We start from the raw sequence: 15257 nt of genomic DNA on the forward strand, positions 1-15257 counted from the left end.
CTGAAGAATGGATACAGAAAATGTGGTTCATTTACATAACGGGATACTACTCAGCTATTCAAAATGAGGACAACCTGAATTTTGCAGGCAAATTAATGGAATTAGAAAATATCTTGAGTCAGGTAAAGCAGTCCCCAAATGACATGCATGGTATGCACTCACTGATAAGTAGATATTAGCCAGAAAGTATACAGTATCCTGATTCAATCCACACACTGTAAAAAGTTCAAAAGAAGGAAGGCCCAAGTGAGGATATTTCAATCCCACTTAGAAGGTGGAACAAAGATAATCAGAGGGGGCAGGCAGAATGAGGGACCTGGTTGAAAGAGGAGAGGATAAAAGGGGAGATAGGATCAGGTTTGTGGGAAGACAGGAGAGAAGCACAGAGGGCCAGAATAATGATAGGAAATGTGCAACTGTTGTTGATTCAAGACAGGGCGGACTTCTAGAATGTCTCAGAGACCTGGGAGGTGGGAAAGTCCTAGAAGGCAATGGGGATGACCTTAGCAGAAATGCCCAGTAGTGGGGTATGTGGACACCAACATTCCTTTACAAAGTTTGACCCAGAATTGTTCCTGTCTAAAAAAAATTGCAAAAACAAAAGATAAGCACACAAAGTCAGAAAGGACCTCTAGTCACTGAGAAAAACTTTGGATCCATCAAATACAAATACTTACAGCTAACCACTGGACTGAGATCGGGGAGACCTACAGAAGAATTAGAGGAAGAATTGAAAGAGGTGAAGGCATTGTAACCCCATGATAATTCTAACATTATTAACTCTCCCAAATGTCTGGGAGCTCCCAGAGAATAAACCCTCAAACAAATAGCATACATGGGCATGTTTGTGGCTCACAATACATATGTAGAAGAGGACTGCCTTGTCTGGCCTAACTGGAAAAGAATGCATTTAATCCTGTAGAGACTAGATGTGCCAGGGAAGCAGGATGCTGGGAGAGTGGAGTGAGGATGGGGTAGCTGAGTGTGCTGGGGGTGTGGATAGATGATCATGTGTGAGTGGTTTTGGAATGGATGGGTTGGGGCACACCATCTAAGAGTAAAAGGTGAGGGGGAATTGGGTCAAAAATTCATGAGCGGGTGTACTAAGAAGGGAAGCAACATTTGGAATGTAAGTAATAAAACAATTAGAAAAACAATAGTCTTACTGTGACTTTGTGGTAGAACAACTACTAGCCTTGAGTGCCTGCTACTATTAATCTTGTCAAAAGTCTACTGTTGGAACTAATCTGCCCTAGATAAAAATCTGAAGAGTTTGCTGAATGGACATGTGTTAAAATTTCTTTCTAAACATTTAAGTTTAATCACAGTCCTCTTCTCACTTTGGGTCAGAGTGTGTTCTTTTCTTTTTAGCGGGGATGATAAATGCAAAGACTCACAAACAGCTACGTCTTGAGAATAGTTGATTTCAGAATGCTAAAACCTGAATGAAACATTGAAAGCACATCTTACAATGTCTCAGAAACATTATGGCTGATAAAGTGGGTAAGTTGTAAGAGACAGAATATGGATACATGTTCTATGAGTTTCTGCCTTATAGATATGACAATTACAACACAACAGTGAGTGCTCACAGGCTGTAACTACCTGCACATAAGAAAGGCATGGAACTAGGAAGAGCAATGGCTATAAAAGAGATGGAGTGGGCTTGAGGAGTAACTGGAGGAGAGATTACAAGGGAGGTGATTATGGACACAATTCTTTCTATTCACAAGCCAAAATTTTAAGGTAATGGAAAGGATTTTTCTCCTCTGTATTCCGTGTCTTTTTTTCTTGTGGTGAATATTTCCTTTCATTCACACACCAGTCACTTTTCTTGCCATCTGTATATATTACCATGTGAAATTTTACCTGTTTTTGCACAGAAATTAAATGTGGTTTTGTAATATTTGTCTTTTTTAATGCCTTTTAATACAGTTAATTTTTAAAAAATGCTTTTAGTACTTTGACTGAGGTAACATATCTTTTCATGTTGCAGAAGGAGTTATTCCATAACAGACATCTACCATTAATGAATGATTTTCCTCATTGTCTACAAGAATTATGCTGGAACCATTATTCATTTGATCAAATTTTGTGAGATAAAACCTTTCGGACATAAATCCTTGTTCAATGAAAATACTTCCTTTCTACCAATAATGAGGTTATGGAGGAAAAACAAGCTAGAGATAGCATGGGGGCTGTTAGTATAGGTCCACCCAGGGAGGGACTGTCTTGAAGCAAGATTCAGGAGATGGAATTTAATAATCAGAAATAAGGACAACATGACTAACAGAGACTTGGGTAGTGTGCCATAGAGCTTACTCCTTAGCAGGAAACCCATCTGCCGGTTTCCTCAAGTGAAATGAGATGGTGGAACAGCACACGGAGAGTCCTTAATTCTTAGAATATTTTGATTAGGAGACAACTGAACAGATTAAACATGTTCTTTTTAGTTGTCCAAGAGTGTCTAACAGGAGACAGGTGAAGGAATCAGGAAAATTGGGATTGACCATTTCCCAAGCGATAGGTATCAAGACTTTGACTAGTGGCCAAGGTTTAACATATCAAAGCAGAAACTAGACTCCAGGTTCCCCATGCAGCCAACAGTCCTTATCTTGATGTAGGGTCCTCTTGCTGGCTTATCTCATCCCACACCCTAAAAATTTCAAGCCCAGGGTCTGGGCTTCCCGCTCCACAAATGTTTTTCTCTCTATGTTCCATTCTTTCATTACCTGGTCATTTTCACCTCTCCTTTGGGTAAACATCCTGGCTGCTTCATGTGTTCCCTTCTCTCTTCTCTTTTTTCTGCATCATTCTCCTCATGTAGCTCAGGATTATTCCACTCTGGACTCTCTGAGATGTCTCTGGGTAGGCCATCAAACATATCTACAATACATTTCCCCCTTCAATGTACCTGGGGACAGTTGTTTTACTTAAATGTATATTTCCTTGTTTCATTAACTGACACCCTTTCCCCAGTGTCCACGTTGTTACATTCTGACTTTAATATTGTTCTTGTCTGTGTTTAGAACAAATGTCAAAAGTTATAACATGGACTAAATGTAATTGGAGATATGGTAATAAAAGCTATAGGTTTATTAACTGAATCAGTAAGAAATACTGATGAGTCAGATCTGTTCCTCATGTGCACTGCTCTCAGGGATATCAGAAAGACTTGTGATTTGTTTGATTGTATGTGTCACTACGTGTAACCAGATCAATCTAAAACACTGTTCTAATCCAGATACCACTGAAAGTTTGCCCTGAATCACCAGAGGGAGAAACATTACCAATACTGTAGACTTCCTAAGCATTCAATTCTGGTGAGCTCAACAGAATTATTTCTGCAAACAGAGCTAATTTTTGAAATGTAGTTCATGTTAGACTCAGGGGTATATAGATTTTAAACTTCAGTGAAACAGAACTCCATTTTCACAGATGTCACAGACCACAAATATAGAGCGCATTCTGACAAATTAATACAGGAAGTGACACCTGAGATTCCAGAAACCAGTACTAGGTTGGTTTCCTATTGCAGCTCTGTCCCCTTTCTTTGTGCATGCTTTGCGCCCTCTGCTGATTTGCAGTGATCCTTCAGGAAGGTTTGTGTCTGGGTTCAGACAGACACAACTTGTTTCTCTTGCACAATAATAAATGGCAGTGTCTTCATCTCTTAATCTGTTCATCTGCAGGTAGGCACTGCCTTTGGAATCATCTCTTGAGATTATGAATCAGCCTTTTACAGACTCTTAATAGTATGTTACATAATTAGGTTTTGTTGAAGTTTGAACAACTCACTCCAGCCACTTTTCTGGAGACTGGCTGATCCATTTTATACAGTAATCATAGAAAGGAAACCAAGATGTGCTGCAGGATATTTTTAGGGAATTTCCACTCTGCACCAAGCATCCCCTGCCTCTATGAGCTCCATGTCATACTGGACCCCTGCAAAAACAGAATATTGTTAATATTGCTAAGGAAGGGTCACAAATATTCACCATCATTTCACTCACATCCACCTAAATGTTCAATATATGCTTTTCATCTATAAATTTCCATTTAAAAGGGAAACAAGAAAAATACAGCTCAGTCTCAATGCCATATCTAATGGCTGGTGTTCATATTGATTGCTGAATGGGAAGACTTCTGAGTCCAGACTTGGGTACCTTTGTCAGAGGAATAAGATCATGACTGTTTTATTGAGAAGAGATATGATTATTTGCATGTCTTCCAGTTATAGCATGAGCTCAGGAACATTAGTCTTAAAGAAGACAAATAATGATGCAGATGTTGTAGAAGAATTAAGAAACAAAGTTCCATTTATGATAACAATGTATCAGTTATTGTCCTGGGTTTGAAACTTCATTGGTAGAGAATTTTTGCAGGCCAGGAGCCATGCATTCTTTCCCACCACTACATGATAACCTAGAAGTTAAAGCTAGGGAATCATAATTTTGAGCTATTTTTTTCTATATGAAACTCTTTGTAAAAGGAAAAGATAAGAAAGAAGGAATGAAAAGAATAACTTAGTATGAACTTACAGATACACATAGTAATATAGGTTTCAGGCTTTGTACTTGTACTTGCATTTTTTACTTGTAAACTCTTCTGCTGTCTTAGCATAAATTATTAAAAAAATCACTGGAAAATTAAGACAATAAAAACTAGATACAATTATATAAGAAATGTTATAGGCTGGGTGTGGTGATGCATGTGTTAATTAACAGCACTGGAAAGTCAGGGGAATGTGGATCTCTGTGAGGTTAAGAGCAGCTTAGTCCTTCTAAGACAGAGAGAGAGAGAGAGAGAGCCATCAATTCTCCAAGTTCAGCTTTGACATACAGGGTAAACTAAAGCAGAAAACTAGAGTTGGAGATTACCTGGGACTGTTGAAAATGCTTCCAGGGTACTGACAAACAATTCCTTTGGGGGCTTCAAAAGGTCATTGAGGAAAAAAACTCCTTTGGGATTATAAAAATCATTTGAAAAATGAAAAAAATAAAAAAGGAGAAAGAAGCACACACACAAACACACACACACAGAGAGAGAGAGAGAGAGAGAGAGAGAGAGAGAGAGAGAGAGAGAGAGAGATGGATGAAGCAAACTTCTGCAATTTGCAATGAGGAAACTGAAATAAGCAAACCCTCTTTCTTTGTTGGGTCTTTGTGAGGTTTAGGTATAAGAGTTATTGTGGCTTCATAGAAGGAATTGGGAAGCACTCCATCTGTTTAAATTTTGTGGAATAGTTTGGATAGTATTAGTATGAAGTCTTCTATGAAGATCGGACAGAATTCTGCACTGAACCCATCTGGACCTGGGCTTTTTTTGGTTGGGAGACATTTAATGACTGCTTCTATTTCTTTAGGCTTTATGGGTTTGTTTAAATGGTTTATCTGTTCCTGAGTTTACTTCTGTACCAGTTGAGTGTCTAGGATAACAGATTTTCAAGTTATTATGAATATAGGCTTTTGTAGTAGGATCGAATGATTTTTTGAATTTCCTCTGATTCTGTTGTTATGTCTCCCTTTTCATTTCTGATTTTGTTAATTTGGACACACTCTCTCTTTCCTCTGGTTAGTGTGGCTAAGGGTTTGTCTATTTTGTTGATTTTCTCAAAGAACCAGCTTTAGGTTCTGTTGATTCTTTGTATAGTCCTCTTTGTTTCTACTTGGTTGATTTCAGCTCTGAGTTTGATTATTTCCTGCCTTCTACACCTCCTGGGTGTATTTGCTTATTTTTGTTCTAGAGCTTTTAAGTGTTCTTTCCAGCTGCTGATATATGTTCTCTCCTGTTTCTTTATGCAGGCACTAATGTTTTTTTTTAGGTTCTGTATGACATCTGTCCACAATCTTCTGGCTTTCATAACCTCTGGTGAGAAGTCTGGTGTAATTCTAATAGGTTTCCCTTTATATTTTACTTTACCTTTTTTCCTTATTACTTTTAATATTCTTTCTTTGTTTTATGCATTTGGTGTTTTGACTACTATGTGATAGGAGGAGTTTCTTTTCTAATCCAAACTATCTGGGGTTCTGTTGGCTTCTTTTATGTTTATGGGCATCTCTTTCTTTATGTTAGGGAAGTTTTCTTCTATGATTTTGTTGAAGATATTTACGGGTCCTTTGAGTTGGGAGTCTTCATTCTGTTCTGTACCTATTATCGTTGGTTTTGATCTTCTCATTGTGTCCTGGATTTCCTGTATGTTTTGGGCCAGTAGCTTTTTCCGTTTTCCATTATGTTTGACAGTCGTGTTGATGATTTCTATGGAATCTTCTGCTCCTGAGATTCTCTCTTCTATCTCTTGTACTCTGTTGATGATGCTTGTATCTACAGTTCCTTGCCTTCTCCTTAGGTTTTCTATATCCAGGGTTGTGTCTCTTTTTGCTTTCTTTGTTCTTACTATATTCATTTTCAATTCCTTCACCTGTTTGATTGTTTTTCCTCTCTAAGGGCTTCTACTTGTTTACTTGTGTTTTCCTGCATTTCTCTAAGGGAGTTCTTTATGTCTTTCTTGAAGCCCACCATCATCATGATCAAATGTTTTTTTTTGGTTTTTTTTTTTTTTTAATTTTGATCTTGGTTTTCTGGTGTGTTTGTATATTCAGTGTTTGCTTTGGTGGGAGAATTGGGCTCTGATGATGCCATGCAGTCTTGGTTTCTGTTGCTTGGGTTCCTGCTCTTGCCTCTCGCCAACAGGTTGTCTCTGGTGTCACCTTGTTCTGCTATTTCTGACAGTGGGTTGACCATCCTATAGGCCTGTGTGTCAGGAGTGCTATAGACCTGTTTTCCTGTTTTCTTTCAGCCAGTCATGGGAACAGAGTGTTCTGCTCTCAGGCGTGTAGTAATTCCTGTCCACTGGCTTTCGGCTGTTCCTGTGGGCATGTGTCCTGAGTCTACCAGGCATGTCACTTAGAGTAGAAACGTTTGTCTTACCTCTGGTCTTGGTCTTGAAGTCGCTCCTCAAGGCTATCCCTGTGGGTGGTAGGCAGACGGGCCTGACCCTACTTCTACTGGCTCCCTGTGTGCAGGGGGTCCAGATGGCGCTAGGTATATTGCTCTCAAGTCAGAAATGTGGGCAGATAGTAGTCTCCTCTGGTTTCCCAGGCCTGTCTGCCCCTCTGAAGGTCTAGCTCTCTCTCTCCCATGGGATTTGGATGCAGGGAGCTCTTTGACTGACTCCATTCAGATCCAGTCACAGTCTGGACCACAGGGCTCCTGCAGCTTGACTGCGCTTATCTTCCTGTTCCCAGGGGCCCTATACACTTTCCTCTTGGGTCTGAGATGTGGGCAAATGTGGGCAGAAGTTGCAGTCTCTCCTGCCTTGCAGTCTCTGGACTGCCCACAAGTCTGGGCAATGAGCTCTCTCTCCTACAGGTTTTGGTAGCAGGGAGCTGTGGGTGAGGATCAGTGAGGTTCAGGCACCAGCTAGAAACATGCAAAACATTCTTGAAAAGAGACCCAGAGCAAAGATTCAATTCATAAAAAAAGCACATTGCTCACAAGTATCCCAAGGTCATCTGTGATAACAAGTAGCAAACTTAACAGAGTTCAGAAGATAATTTCATTAAAAACGAAAAAAAAAAATAAAGGAGAGAAGAGATATGAAGGTAGATAGACAAAATCAAAGGTCAAATTCAGAAACCCCATATTTCAAATCCCAAATGTAAATGTGAAAAATAAGGTTATATGAATGTCTCAAAAAAGAAAAAAAATGAGAAAAGGAATCAACTTGGTGATGAACATCAAAACCCAAACCCAAGAATCTAAAACGGACCATGTAGCTTACTCTTTCCCTCTCCCTCTCCCTCTCCCTCCCCCTCTCTTTGTACGTATGTGTCTTTCTCTGTCTTTGTCTCATCTGCCCCTCTCTCTCTCTCTCTCTCTCTCTCTCTCTCACACACACACACACACACACACACACACACACACACACACTGTATACACATAACCTATGTTCCAATAAAATTGAGAAGCTCAAGATACCCTAGCATAGAAATAAATGTAGTCTTAAAGAATTTTCATAGTAACTAACAATGAAATAAAATAGAGAAAGAGATGACAGGAGCATATTGAATATCCTCAGAATTTTGGAAAAAGTTTGTTATCCTTGAACTATTCCTCTTCAAGCATATAAATACAAAGGAATTTAGTACTAGAATCTCCCAACGTCAACACATGTTGGAGGAAGGAGATCATTATATAGTGTATCTGATCAGAAACCTTGTCATACAAACAAACACAGAGAAGTGGAATTGGTTTGATATCTTTTTTGTAATTGTCTAAAGTACAACTCCTGTGAAGCTACTAAAGGGTAAAAGCACATGCTACCCAATCCTGACAATCAACTAATTCCTGAAACTCACATAAAATGCTTCTTGTTACAGCTAGTATATATGCTCCCAGCATGCCTACACAGAGACAGGAGACTTTATAGGAAGTTTGATTATAAATTCCTGGATCAACTAAGGCTTGTATTTATATCAGAGCAGCAGAAAAAGGAGAGACCTTGTATCAGCAAAGAGGCAGGAGATAGCAAGCTCTTGAAATGTTGATCTCTCACTGCCATACTATGCCCTTCTATGTATTTACAGGCACATACACACACACACACACACACATACACACACACACACACACAGAGAGAGAGAGAGAGAGAGAGAGAGAGAGAGAGAGAGAGAGATTCATGGAATATTGAAAGTGTAAATTCTGTCAAAAAAAAAGAAAAAAAAACAAAGAAAAGAAAACAAACTGCATGGTGATATGCAACTTTATCCCAGAAACTAAGAAGCAGAGGTGGATCTCAGTGAGGGTGAGACTAGCCTGGGTCACACAGAAACTTTCAGAACAGCCAAGGCTACACCTTTGTACTAAAACCTGTCCTAAAACACAACCAACCAACAAACAACCTGAAAAGAAAAGAACAAAGTATCATTAACAATGTAGTATATTTTATACTGTGTAAAAGTAAATACATAAAATGAGAAGGAATTTTCTCAAAGAACCAACTTTTGGTTCTGTTGATTCTTTCTATGGTCCTTTTTGTTTCTACTTGGTTGATTTCAGCTCCAAGTTTGATTATTTCCTTCCTTCTACTCCTCCTGGGTGTATTTCTTTCTTTTTGTTCTAGAGCTTTTAGGTGTGCTCTCAAGCTGCTGACATATGCTCTCTCCTGTTACTTACTGCAGGCATTCAGAGCTATGAGTTTTCCTTTTAGTACAGCTTTCATTGTGTCCCATAATTTTGGTTATGTTGTACCTTCATTTTCATTAAATTCTAAGAAATATTTAATTTCTTTCTTTATTTCTTCCTTGACCATGTTATAATTGAGTAGAGCATTGCTCAACTTCCATGTACATGTGGGCATTCTTGTCTTATTGTTATTGAAAACCAGCTTTAGCCTGTGGTGGTCTGATAGGATGCATGGATAATTTCTATCTTTCTGTGTCTGTTGAGGCCTGCTTTATGGCCAATTATATGGTCAATTTTGGAGAAAGTACCATGAGGAGGTGAGAAGAATGTATATCCTTTTGTTTTAGAATAGAATGGTCTATAAATATCTGTTAAGTCCATTTGGTTCATGACTTCTCTTAGTCTATGTCTCTGTTTAATTTCTATCTCCATGATCTGTCCACTGATGAGAATGGGGTGTTGAAATCTCCTACTGTTATTGTGTGAGGTGAAATGTGTGTTTTGAGCTTCATTAAGGTTTCTTTTATGTATGTAGGTGCCCTTGTATTTGGAGCATAGAAAAGCACCAAGATAGATAAATCCTTAGCCAGACTAACGAGAGGACACAGAGAGTATGTAAAAGTTAACGAAATCAGAAATGAGAAGGGAGACATAACTACAGAATCAGAGGAAATTCAAAAATCATCAGATCCTACTGCAAAAGCCTATATTCAACAAAACTTGAGAATCTGCAGGAAATGGACAATTTCCTAGACAGATACCAGGTACTGAAGTTAAATCAGGAACAGATAAACCATTTAAACAACCCCATAACTCCTAAAGAAATAGAAGCAGTCATCAAATGTCTCCGAACCAAAAAAAGCCCAGGTTCAGATGGATTCAGTGTAGAATTCTATCAGACCTTCATAGAGGCCTTCATACCAATACTATCCAAAATATTCCACAAAATTGAAACAGATGGAGTGCTACCGAATTCCTTCTATGATGCCACAATTACTCTTAAACCTAAACCACACAAAGACCCAACAAAGAAAGAGAACTTTAGACCAATTTCCCTTATGAATATCGACACAAAAATACTCAATAAAATTCTGGCAAACCGAATCCAAGAGCACATCAAAACAAACATCCACCATGATCAAGTAGGCTTCATCCCAGGTATGAAGGGATAGTTTAATGTACGGAAAACCAACAACATGATCCATTATATCAACAAACTGAAAGAACAAAACCACATGATCATTTCATTAGATGGTGAGAAAGCATTTGACAAAATTCAACACCCCATCACGATAAAAGTCTTGGAAAGAATAGGAATTCAAGGCCCAAACCTAAACATAATAAAAGCCATATACAGCAAACCAGTTGCTAACATTAAACTAAATGGAGAGAAACTTGAAGCAATCCCACTATAATCAGGGACTAGACAAAGTTGCCCCCTCTCCCCCTACACAATGGAATATTACTCAGCTATCAAAAACAATGACTTTATGAAATTCACAGGCAAATGGACGGAACTGGAAAATATCATACTGAGTGAGGTACCCAATCACAGAAAAACACACATGGTATGCAGTCACTGATAAGTGGTATTAGCCCAAATGCTTGAATTACACTAGATACACAGAACACATGAAATTCAAGAGGGATGACCAAAATGCGAATGCTTCACCCCTTCTTTAAAAGGGGAACATAATACCCTTTGCAGGGAATAGGGAGGCAGAGTTTAGAACTGAGGCAGAAGGAACACCCATTCAGAGCCTGCCCCACATGTGGCCCATACATATACAGCCACCCAATTAGATAAGATAGATGAAGCAAGAAGTGCAGGCTGACAGGAACCAGATGTAGATCTCTCCTGAGAGACACAGCCAGAATACAGCCAATACATAGGCGAATGCCAGCAGCAAAGCACTGAACTGAGAACGGGACCCCCATTTAAGGAATTAGAGGAAGGTCTGGAAGAGTTTGAAGGGGCTCAAGACCTCATATAAACAACAATGCCAACCAACCAGAGCTTCCAGGGACTAAGCAACTACCCAAAGACTATACATGGACTGACCCTAGGCTCCAAACTCATAGGTATCAATGAATAGCCTAGTAAGAACATCAGTGGAAGGGGAAGCCCTTGTTACTGCTAAGACTGACCCCCCAGTGAATGTGATTGTTGGGTGGAGGGCGGTAATGGGGGGAGAATGGGGAGGGGAACACCCTATAGAAGGTGAGTGGGAGGGGTTAGGGGGTTAGGAAACCGGGAAGGGGAATAACAATTGAAATGTAAATAAGAAATACTCAAGTTAATATAGATAAAAATGTTGAAGAATTTAACAAAAATAAAAGTAAAAAAAATGAGAATGAAGATTTGTATACATTTCTTTAATGTACACACAAACCTGAGATGCTTGAGAGGGGTTAAGATTAAAACAGATAGGTTAATATCACTCTGTATAAATCAAATGAATCAGTGAAATTTATAAAAAAAAATCATAATTCATTTATTTGTCAAAGGATACATTATAATTAAACTAAAAATGTGGTAGATCAAAAAAGGTAAAAAAAATGAAATGAAAGAATGTATCATCCTTCTTAATTTAATGTAACTTGTGCATAGTTAACATTTCAGAAATGCCACAAGTCATAAAGTAGACAATTCGTCAAACTAAATGGATGAAAACTATGAAATTCCAAGTATGCATTTTCAAAAAGCTCCCTTTAATTATAAACAGGAAGAATTATAATGAAAACTTACATGGTAAAAATTTAAACCAAAAAGAAATTAGATCCATACTGATTTCATTTAAAGCAACACTATCATTAAAAAAAAAAATCAACATTATTACTACCCCAAATAGTAAACTTCCTGTACTTTTTGACAAAGGAAGCATTCCAAACATTGTCAGAGTTGGAGAAACCTATGTCAGTGAGAAAACCAGAATATAAAAACTCATTTTTCTGTTACTCCCATAACTCTTCCCATTTCTCTTGCAATGAAAATATAAGAGCAGATAAAGCATATGTCCAGATTCAGTTACAAGAATAGTGAGAATTGTGTGAACTCATGACGTATAGGCGAGAATCTGCCTCTTGAGTAAACTGTCATCTGTTCCTGTAAGTTCCTGTCATTAAAAGTCTTAGAAAGATGAGCTATATTCTTATTTGTTATAGAGTCTGATAGGAAACCCCTTAAAGTGGTATCAGTGCTCCAATTTTATGAACAGCTTGAGTGTCCCTGGTCTAAAGACCGTCAGTGCACTGTAAATATTTCCCCTGCTGTCTATCAGGGCATCTCACAGGTAGTGCTATTGATGAGAGTTTTGATTTTCTAAGAGGCCACAGAAGAGACATTTTCTCTAGTCACTTCCTGACACTGTATCTTTGCCCTGAGAAAAGCTACAAGATGTTTTTCGTTATTCTGCATATCTAACTAGACATATGTCAATAAGAAACTTGTCTTCTGACAAGTTTCAATGCACTCATTGTTTCATAATGAAAATTTACTAAAAATGAACCCAGAGACATGGTGTTCTGAATGACTGGTCTAAATCATGTGCATGTCAATGCTTACTTTCCAGAGTTGAAGCAACCAATATCACTTTCTCCTAAGCAAAATTGAATGTAAACGTGAAAGCCATAGGCTGTTGAATATGTTGATGTGTCAGTTAGGTAGAAATGGTGTGTTCTAGTTTCATTTCTGCTGTTGTAACCTAATACAATGACAGGGAATGTAGGTATTGAAATTTTTTATGTTTCCATGAACAGTGAATGAACATATGAAAGTCAGTGAAGTAACATGAAGCACCTTGTCATAGCCATGGGTAGAGAGAAATAGAAAAATAGAGATACAGAGAGATACATAAATACACAGACAGACAGACACACAGAGAGACAGAGTATATGAATGCTTACTTTTGCTCATTCCTTATCTGCATATCCAAATCCTCAAGTTCAGTTCATGTACTGCCCTTTTATAATGGGTCTTCTAAATCAATTAACATAATCAATAATGTTCTTTTTTCTTCTTTTTTTTTTCTTTCAGAGCTGGGGACCGAACCCAGGGCCTTGTGCTTACTAGGCAAGCACTCTACCACTGAGCTAAATCCCCAACCCCATCAATAATGTTCTTTACAGCTCAACTTAATATATACACATTCTCATTTGGATTCAGATTGATAATTAGAACTATTATATTCTGTATGAGGCTCTTGACTCCTGGGAAGATATTTGAATCATGAAGTCTATGAATATAGTTCAGAGAATAATTATGAATCCCTGATACTATTCCTCAATTCTCAAGAACATAAATTGGAAGCCTAGTTCTAATTTATATTGTACTTCAAAAGTAATGTTGACCATCCAATGGAAATTACATTTTGAGTTAAATTGCAATCATATGCTTCTCACTTATTTATTTAGTAATGGTAGAAATGCTTATTCGCATTCACAACAACATTGGGGGGGTTGGAACAGCTTTATTTACTGGGGGTTCTTCAATCTGTGTCTTGAATGAAGAGTGACTGGGAAAATTACCTGTTGAAGTAAAATGAGGTCATCTTATTTTCATTCCTTTCCTTAATGATTTAGGCACACTTTCTTAGTAAGTTATGAGCCTAATCTTCCCTGTCATATAACTCAACATAACTTCCTTCTGCTTCACTGTTTATGCCACAGCCAGAATGTGAGCCATGATACTGTGCCTTGCACAGTAATAAACTGCAGTGTCTTGAGATGTCATATAGGCTGTGCTGCAGGATATATCCCTAGTCATGGAGACCCATCCTTGAAACTTCTGTTCATATCTTGTACTGCCACTGACAGGGTTGATTTTCCCAATCCATTCTAGCCGCTGGCCAGGACTGTGTCTCACCCAACTCATATAGTAGCTAATGAACGTGTAGCCAGAAACCTTGCAGGACATCTTTACTGAGGACCCAGGTTCAATTAGCTCAGCCCCAGACTGTTGCAATTGGATCTGACAATTGGAGAGAAGGCAAATTGAATGCTAATTTCACTTGATTATCCAGATAATCTTTAGGTCTTGGAATGGGGATCCACTTACCAGTAACTGCTGCCAGAAGGAAGAACATATTCCAGTTCCAGGCCATGGTGATGATGTATGAACTCAGGAACTGTGGAGATGAGGGTGGTAATGTGCCCTTGTGTTCCTGTGTGACTCAGAGAATGCTGTATTTATTCAATCAGACACAGCTTATTTATGTATTCATTGTAAAAAGTTATTCTCATGAAGACTTAATCCTGCTTGAGACAGAGTAGATGACTCTGAGTTAAACAGCAGGACACTGAGTTCCAAGTCTGCATCCTGTCTGAAGAAATTCATCTCACAGCTTTTCCCTGATCTCTGTGCAGACCATCATATTCCTATGGAGGTTAAGGTCTCCATTACCAGGCTGCTTACCTTGAGAAATATTGGTTGGTACATGTGCTAGGTGTCTCTCCCAAAGGTTAAAAAAAGGTGTTTGTAATTGTGGTAAAATGTGCTAAGTATATTGTGTTCTTCTTGTCCACATGAGATTTTAACTGATATCAGTGGAGATTTCTGTGTATCCTGCATCAGATACCAGCAGGGCACATCTGACCATCTCAGATACTACATGGATACCACTGAGACACTTCTTGTAAATTTCAAGTTTGGGAACTGTAGAAGGACCCTTGTTATCACAAAGACACCTGGAAAATGACCAATATTTGTGTTTCTTATCCAGCGACACCAGGAACCAAAGGAGCCTCTTGATAAACTCACTTTCTCAATATCTTGTCTATAAGTGTGTTATAGTACATTTGTTTTTCATTCCCCATGAAGTAGAATACTTTGTATCTTAGATTAAACTTTTAACTCTCTAATAATTATCATATATATGTGTATGATTTTTAGATATTAATATATATTAATATATAGTATATATACTATTATATAATTAGTATATATATATATATATATATATATATATATATATATATATATACTAATTCATTGATACATATACTCCCAAAATTCTTATTAAACACTACCTGGAATCACATTTATTACAGTCGGTGTGATCAAGACCAGGGAT

The sequence above is a fragment of the Rattus rattus genome, chromosome 7, assembly GCF_011064425.1.
Source record: "Rattus rattus isolate New Zealand chromosome 7, Rrattus_CSIRO_v1, whole genome shotgun sequence".
In the NCBI taxonomy this organism is placed as follows: Eukaryota; Metazoa; Chordata; class Mammalia; order Rodentia; family Muridae; genus Rattus; species Rattus rattus.